Source organism: Bos mutus, chromosome 22 (assembly GCF_027580195.1).
Source record: "Bos mutus isolate GX-2022 chromosome 22, NWIPB_WYAK_1.1, whole genome shotgun sequence".
NCBI classification, from domain to species: domain Eukaryota; kingdom Metazoa; phylum Chordata; class Mammalia; order Artiodactyla; family Bovidae; genus Bos; species Bos mutus.
In genome coordinates this window covers 26,216,802-26,225,402 of record NC_091638.1, presented here as the reverse complement: position 1 = coordinate 26,225,402, position 8,601 = coordinate 26,216,802, and positions in this window count along the sequence as shown.

The following is an 8,601-nucleotide window of genomic DNA, read 5'->3' as shown; positions in this document are numbered from 1 at the left end:
CTGCAAGCAAAGGCAATTGCTAAATTTAAAAATACTATACATATGTAAAATAATGGACTTTTAATGTCATTGAAAATTCAGAGAAAAACAAGGAATAGTATGCCACCCATTTACCGAATATCTGAGATTATCAATGTTAATATCACTTACTTGAGACTATATTGTTACTTATTTAAACAGAACTACTTAATTCCTTTGGTTGGAATCTCTCAGATTCAGGGCTGAAGCACTGATGCTCAGAAGAAATCCCAGGAACTACTTCCACATACAATTAACAAGAGCTTTGAAAGCTAATGATTTCAGGGTTTGCTCAAACAGTAGGGTTATCCAAGAAGATGGGGGATGGCCCAGTGACTTCAGAGGTAGCTTATAAGGGTCACAGCAAAAGGTTGTTCACTCTCTGAGCTACCAGCATGAATCTGAGACAGATGACAATTTTGTTGGGCTCAGCTACGTGAAGAGTGGGTCTAGGAAAAAAGGCTTGGAGCCCAGTAAAGTCAATTTCTGTGGAAGACCTTCATTACACTGTTCACCAAAGCTGCATGAAGAAATACCTTCTACCAGAAGAGCTTACTCCTAATCCTCTAATGCAAAATGAGATTAGTATCACTGCTTTAGCACTGTGCAATGTAAAATAATGGATAAATTAGAAAGCCCCCTGACAGTCCCCTTGCTAACATCTGCGCTTCTCTGGTTCTTCCTGAAAGAAGCTGCATATGGTAACCCCAGTGCCCTCCTCCTGTTTATGCTCCATTTGCAGATGGCAGAAGGAAGCTGATCTGTGGGGTACGGTCTGCGCATATCATTATGGTGAGTTATTTCAGCTGAGAAATCAGTATCTAAAAAAGACCGTGACTTTTGGTGCCAAAAATAAGCATTTGTCACTTAAAACTTTCAAAGAGAAGCCTGAGCCTTGCCATCCGTCTCAGGGTACGCACATCAGATGGTGAGTTTGAACGTGCGGCCTCATTATGCAGCGTCCCTACCGCTGACACATCTGACTTGAGCACACTCCCTCTCACCAGAAAACCATGTTGACTTTATGTCTTTAGGAGAAAAGACCCCTGCGATTCTGACTCAGTCTCTCTTCCAATAGTCACAATTAACAAAGCTTGATTAGAGCAATGGCTTCCTTCCTGTGGTCACAAAGACCAGCAGTTCTCAAAGAAGCGTCCCTGGAGCCCTGACCCTTGGTGATATCTGCTCCTTCTGAGGGGCGGGTGAATGGAGGGAAAAGAAGGCTTGTATGATCAAGAGAGTGTGAAACGACAGCAAACTGTGTCCCCTGCTTAGAGAGCTGAACCACGTGTTAAAGACTGAGCGACCGTAGCATAGCTGCTGTTGTTAGTCGCTCAGTCATGTCTGACTCTTTGCAACCCCTTGGACTGCCGCATGCCAGGCTTCACTGTCCTTCACCAACTCGCAGTGTTTTAATCCAGTGTTTTGCAAACACTTGTTCTTAGAACTCTATCACAGACCTGCGTTAACATCATGTGGGACCTTGTGAAAAGCAGAATTTAGGAATGACGATCTCGATCATTTTCTCTCCAGCTCCTAAATGTGTTGCCTTCTCTCTCTCCCCCTCTCTCTCCCTCTCTCTTTTTCTATCCCTCCTCCTCTCTTCCTTCCTTCTCTCTCCCACTTTTTCTTTCTGTATACTTAGATGTTTATTGCATAATCTCTATCCCTCTAGCTAATGTTAGGCTGTCTGATTCTTCCCCAAAAGAGGTAAGAAGTTCTTTTCTGCTGTTTATGTTTACAAAATGTAGCTTTTGAATCTATTACCAAATTATTGATTTTGACTGTCCGTGGTGGACCAGCTGAAAAACTTCATATTGTTCTCTAAATAGATGACATGGCATGATACTTCTCCAGACAAACGTAAGAAAAACTACTGGATAAACTCTCAGAACATGGTTTCCTCCTCACACTGAGCCTGCCGAGGGTATAATTGTGACACAAGACCTTCGACAAATTTCCTGCAAAACCTGGGAAAGGGTTTCAAACAACATCAACCCGTACAGTGTTTAAGAGCTCAGGCTATGGATCCAGACAGAGCTGATACGAACTTTCTGCCTCTAAGTCTGTTAGTCATGTGGTCCTGGACACATTATTACATTTCTCTGACATTATGAATGACGTTGCGGATTAAAGGAGATAAAGAATATAAAAGTGTGTAGTACAATGTCTGCTAAGAAAGCCTATTCAACTAGTGGCTACTGTTTGTATTCTATCAGTGACAATATGAGTTTAGAAGGAAGCTAAAATTTTCACTAAAGCTGGTCCTGCCTGCTTCACTAACATCCGTGATGCTGATACTAGCCTGGAATTTGAACTGGGTGTTAAAACTCACCCTTTTATTTTCCTTTCACTTAATTTACTTCCCCCCCTTGAGCCTTTTGGAAATTTCTTACATCAGCTGACAGACTCATTTCAGGTGCTGAGCTCATGTTTTTAATAATTACACCTGTAATCTATGTATTTATTTTTACTGAGCTGAATAGACTTAATAAATAATGGAGGAGGGCATTAAAGTGGGCTCAAATCTGTGAGTTGTCAGATGCCAGATATCTAAGAATGCAGTAAAAGAACTTAGTTGGTGGAAGTTGCAAGTTTTGTGGCTGAGAACCAGCTTTATGTCTTTGAATGGCTCACCAACATTGAGGCAAAGCCTAAAAGTGTCTCTCCCTTGGTTCTAGAGGAAATAACTTCAACAGAATCACACAGACCTTGAAATGGGTCACCTGAGGCTTAAAGGACACAGGAGGCTAGTGTCTGACTTCTATCTGATATCTGAAGAGCAAAAGATTTAGGGCATGGAGCCTGGAAAAGAGAAAACTGCTTTGGAATGACTTTTCATTACAAGTGTCTGTAGGGGTCAAGGATGGGCAGGTCTTTCTGTGGTTCCTGTAGGGATCATAAAGGAGTGAGAGCCAGCACGGAGTGGAGGGTCAGGGGTTACTGGTCAAATTTTGTCCAAGAAGACTCTCTTGGAGGAGAAACAACATCAGAGACAAGCCGGCCACGGACTTCCAGTTTCTAAAGGAACTGCTCCAGAAGGAAATGCCCAACAGAAATGGAAATCCATTTACAGTTAATGGAGCTGGAGGAGAAAGTTCCTCAACAGCAGGACAGGGTTCTTGTGTCTGACTTTTTGTGACTCCATGGACTGTAGCCCACTAGGCTTCTCTATCGATGGAATTCTCCAGGTAAGAATACTAGAGTGGGTTGCCATTACCTTCTCCAGGGGATCTTCCTGACCCAGGGATTAAACACAGGTCCCCCACCTTGCAGGCAGATTCTTTCCTGTTTGAGCTACTTGGGAAGCCACTGGTGCCCAAAGAACCAACAAAACCCTCCAGGACAGGAAGAATTTGTAACAAACACCTGCCAGGCTTAGAGATGAAGAAAAAGAAACACAAATCAGATATTCCATATATCCTTTACCCAGATCCCATATGCTGGCTTACTGTATAATCAAGATTTCCTGGATCTAGACAGCCTGGTTTCCAAACTGAGGATGTGTTTTATAACTTAAACTAATAAAGGACTTTGAAGATATTAAAGTGTACCAGGAGAGTCATAGAACTGCCAGACTTTCCATCCAGAGACCAGAAGAGACCTTCTTCCATTGAGCAAAGTGGCAGAAAAGACTGAAAAAAAGTCCCTTGCTTGGAAAGTTCCATACTTCTAATGAGAGGTATGGGTTTGATCCTTGGTTGGGGCACTGAAATCCCTCATGTCATGGGGTGTGGCTAACAATTTAAAAACTAAATTGAAAGAGAAAAGACTGAAAATCCTATAGAAACATAAAAACATAAATAGACAAAAGTTAAGTACCTTATTAATTATTATAATAGTATTTCTTTCTTTAACCAGTCTGCTAAGCACTTTGCCCACATTCAATGATACCAACAACCAAGTGAGATATGTGTTTTTTTTTTTTTTTTTTTTTTTTATGATTTTCAAATGAAACAGTTGAGATCCTAAATCAGTTAGTCTGCTGCTACAAGATAGCAAACTGAAATCAGGACCTAAACCTATATGATTCCAAACCAGCGTTCTAACCAGAATATCACAAACTCAAACCCAACTTACTTCTAAGTAGAAAATATCATGCTATAGAGAGCCCAATCATTTTAATATGCAAACCATATCCATCAATTTTTAGAGTGAAGGTGGTTTACATTTTCTAATGTATCTCATAAAAATCCCCTGAGTTAGATTTGCTACAACAGTTCAGTTTTCAGGTCTATAGAAGAAGCTGAACAGCAAAGAACTTTATTAAAACACTTAGAATTGAATTAGGTAGAAAATACTCTAGAGGAGATCTTCCTAAAAGGAAGGTGAAACTCCCCAGTTTGATCATGAATTATTTCACCCATCAATGTTCAATTATAGGAGCAGAAACCAAAACCATGACCATCAGTGGGAAAGGATAGAGAATAGTGTGAGAAGCCAGTTCATCTAAGACTCCCAGAACCTTCTGACAAAATTTGCTTTAATTCAGGCTTCCTTCATCAAATGAAAGATAAATCTGGACATAAAGAGAAAGTGGTGAATGGGATTACTGTGGGGGGTTTCGGGCGGTTGCTGGGATCAGAAGAGCAACCGGGGTCTCCGAGGTCAGGCAAGGCAGCTTTCCTGAGGAGGGGTGATCAAGGCCAGGAAGTGCCAGTGGAAGATCATGGGGTGAGGGTCCCCAGAGAATGAGACTCACGCGTGGCTTTCTTAACATGAGAGAAGCCATTCTGGGCCCAGGTCATTTTATATTCTAAGCCTGGCCACAGTGCTCAGTACATGTCTCAGTAATAAGGATCTTAAGAGAACAAAAGGACAAACTTAGCAAACGTAAGATAAGAGAAGTAACAATAGTTAAAATAACAAAGCAGTTGTAAAGGCCCTCAGCTGTATCAATGGCAAAGATGAGCATACAGTACTGTCCTGAGTAGTCGTGCAGAATTTCAATCCCTGCTCTCACCAGATCAACCGGAGTCCGAGAGATGACGATGCTGATGTTCTCTGACCTTCAAGATTTCAATCAACTAAAACTTGGACTCTGCCTACCCTCTGAGCGCTTCATGAATATGCATGTCCCATTATCCTAAAACTTCTCCAATTTTGTTGTAGGTGAGACACTGCTTCCCCAGTGGTCTCCTCACTTTGTGCAAGTAATACATCCTTCCCCATCTTTGGCTTCGTTGTGCCTTGTGGCTCAACACCCACCAAGAGGTGAATCCAGTTTTCAGGTAGCACCTGGTGTGGGAAAGTGGGATGCATGAGGAGAATATTTGTCCTAATTGCAGCCTCCTACCTACTCCCAGATAACCACGATGGTGTGATCACTCACCTAGAGCCAGACATCCTGGAGTACGAAGTCAAGTGAGCCTTAGGAAGCGTCACTATGAACATAGCTAGTGGAGGTGATGAACTATTTCAAATCCTAAAAGATGATGCTGTGGAAGTGCTGCATTCAATATGCCAGCAAATTTGGAACACTCTGTAATGGCCCCAGGACTGCAAAAGGTCAGTTTTCATTCTAATCCCAAAGAAGGGCAATGCCAAAGAATGTTCAATCTACCACACAATTGCACTCATTTCACATGCTAGCAAGGTAATGCTCAAAATCTTCCAAGCTAGGCTTCAACAGTATGTGAACTGTGAAATTCCAGATGTTGAAGCTGGATTTAGAAAAGGCAGAGGAACCAGAGATCAAATTGCCAACATCTATTGGATCATAGAAAAAGCAAGAAAATTCCAGAAAAACATCTGCTTCACTGACTATGCTAAAGGCCTTTAACTGTGTGGATCACAACAAACTGGAAAATTCCTGAATAGGTGGGAATACCAGACCACCTTACCTGTTCCTGAGAAACCTGTATGCAGGACAAGAAGCAATAGTTAGAACATTATGTGGAACAAAGGACTGGTTAAAAATTGGGAAAGAAGTACATTAAAGCTATATATTATCCATCTAGTCAAAGCTATGGTTTTTCCAGTAGTCATGTATGGATGTGAGGGTTGGACTATAAAGAAAGCTGAGCACTGAAGAACCGATGCTTTTGAACTGTGGTGTTGGAGAAGATTCTTGACAGTCCCTTGGACTGCAAGGAGATCCAACCAGTCCATCCTAAATGAAATCAGTCCTGAATATTCATTGGAAGGACTGATGCTGAAGCTGAAACTCCAATACTTTGGCCACCTGATGTGAAGAACTGACTCATTTGAAAAGACCCCAATGCTGGGAAAGATGGAAGGCGGGAAGAGAAGGGGATGATAGAGGATGAGATGGTTGGATGGCATCACCAACTCGACGGACATGAGTTTGAGTAATCTCTGGGATTGGTGATGGACAGGGTGCTACAGTCCATGGGGTCACAGAGTCAGACACGACTGAGTGATTGAACTGATTGTCGCCCTACTTACTTAACTTAAATGCAGAGTACATGATATGAAATGCCAGGCTGGATGAAGCACAAGCTGAAATCAAGAATGCCAGGAGAAACATCAATAACCTTAGATATGTAGATGACACCACCCTTACGGCAGAAAGCACAGAGGAACTAAAGAACCTCTTGATGAATGTGAAAGATGACAGTGAAAAAGCAGGCTTAAAACTCAACATTCAAAAAATAAAAATGAAGATCATGGCATCTCATCCCATGATGTCATAGCAAATAGATGGGCAAAACATGGGAACAGTGACTGACTTAATTTTCTTGGGATCCAAAATCACTGCAGTTGGTGACTGCAGCCATGAAAAAAGGCACTTGTTCCTTGGAAGAAAAGCTATGTCAAACCTACACATCATATTAAAAAGCAGAGACATCACTTCGCCGACAAAGGTTCTCAGAGTCAAAGCTATGTTTTTTTCCAGTAGTCTTGTACGGATGTGAGAGTTGGACCATAAAGAAGGCTGAGCACCAAAGAATTGATGCTTTTGAACTGTGGTGTTGGAGAAGACTCTTGAGAGTCCCTTGGACTGCAAGGAGATCAAATAAGTCAATCCTAAAGGAAATCAGTCCTGAATATTCATTGAAAGGACTGATGATGAAGCTGAAGTTCCAATATTTTGGCCACTTGATGCAAAGAGCCAACTCACTGGAAAACCCCCTGATGCTGGGAAAGACATAAGGGGATGACAGAGGACCAGATGGTTGGATGGCATCACCAACCCCATGGAGATGAGATTGAGCAAGCTTTGGGAGATGGTGAAGGAAGGGAAGACTGGTGTGCTGAAGTCCATGGGGTCCCAAAGAGTAGGACACAACTGAGTGACCAAACAATAACATATTCCTGTAAAGGCCACTACAGAGGGGCTGTATGCTGGCTCTGGCTGAGGATGGGTCAAAATTCAGAGTCCTGGTGGAAGGAAAGAAGACTAACCAAAGTTCAAACAAGGATCAAATCTTGTTCAAATCTTCGTCAGCGGGAACACAACAATTCAGATTTTCATTTAAGAGGCAAAGAATGGGAATTTGGAGTATCTGTTTCCAGCCTAGTCATGTGTAAGCTGAGGAAGGTGCCTTGATTCTTATCTAAGTCATTGGGGAAAGGCTGCATGTGTGTGTGTGTGTGTGTGTGTGTGTGTGTGTGTGTGCGCGCCATTTTCTAGTACGCAAAAGGCTGGGAGGATTTCTCAGTCCTGGCTATTTTCCAGAAGCATGGGACTCAGTAAAATTCAATACTGTGACCTTAAATATCTATTTGTAGGGAAGCACCAATCTATGTTACAGAGTCAGAAGCAAATGTATTTTACAAAAGTTCTACAACTCATTTCCAAATATCATCAACCTATCAGTTTTGTTGAATGCCACAGCTCAACACGATTAACATGGGGCCTCACCCACATTAATCAGTTTACTTCTTCCTCTGAACATTAATAGATACAACGCTAATAATACTTCCCAAGTGTCAGGGGTGACTTGGGCGGCTCTAACAAAATACAACAAGACTGAGTCACTTAAACAACAGAAAGTTATTTCTCAAGTACAGGAGGCTGGAAAGTCCAAGAACAGGGTGCTGGCTTACTCAATTTGTGGTAAGAACTCTCTTTCTGGCTTGTAGGTGGCAGCCTTCCTGTGTCCTCACGTGGCAGAGAAAGAGAGAGCAAGATAGCTCTTCTTTTAATAAAAACAATGATTCTATAGGATGAAGGCCCCAGCCTTAGGACTTCATTTAAATTTGATCATTTCCTTATAGATCATTTCCCCAAATACAGTTGCATTGGGGGTTGGGGTTTCAACATGAGGAATTCTCAGAGGGCATACACATGTGAAATAGAATTCAAATCTTATGGCAAGACAAGAAAAACTGAAACATCAAAAGTTGTCTCTGCCCTTTGCCCTCCTCTCTCCCCTGACTTACGTGCATTATGCATCAGAACATAACCCCCTCCATCGGCAGAAATACCTGCTCAACCATAAAAGCATGTTCTCCCAGCATCAACAAGATAAGTCCTTATAAGGTAACATTCCACCTTGATCTTGTATGGGGCCATGATGATCTGGATTGTGTAGATTGTCAGTAATATGTAATTTCATGTTCACCCCTCTGTCTCAAAACCCTTATGTAACTGTGCCTTGACTTCTAACAGGTAAA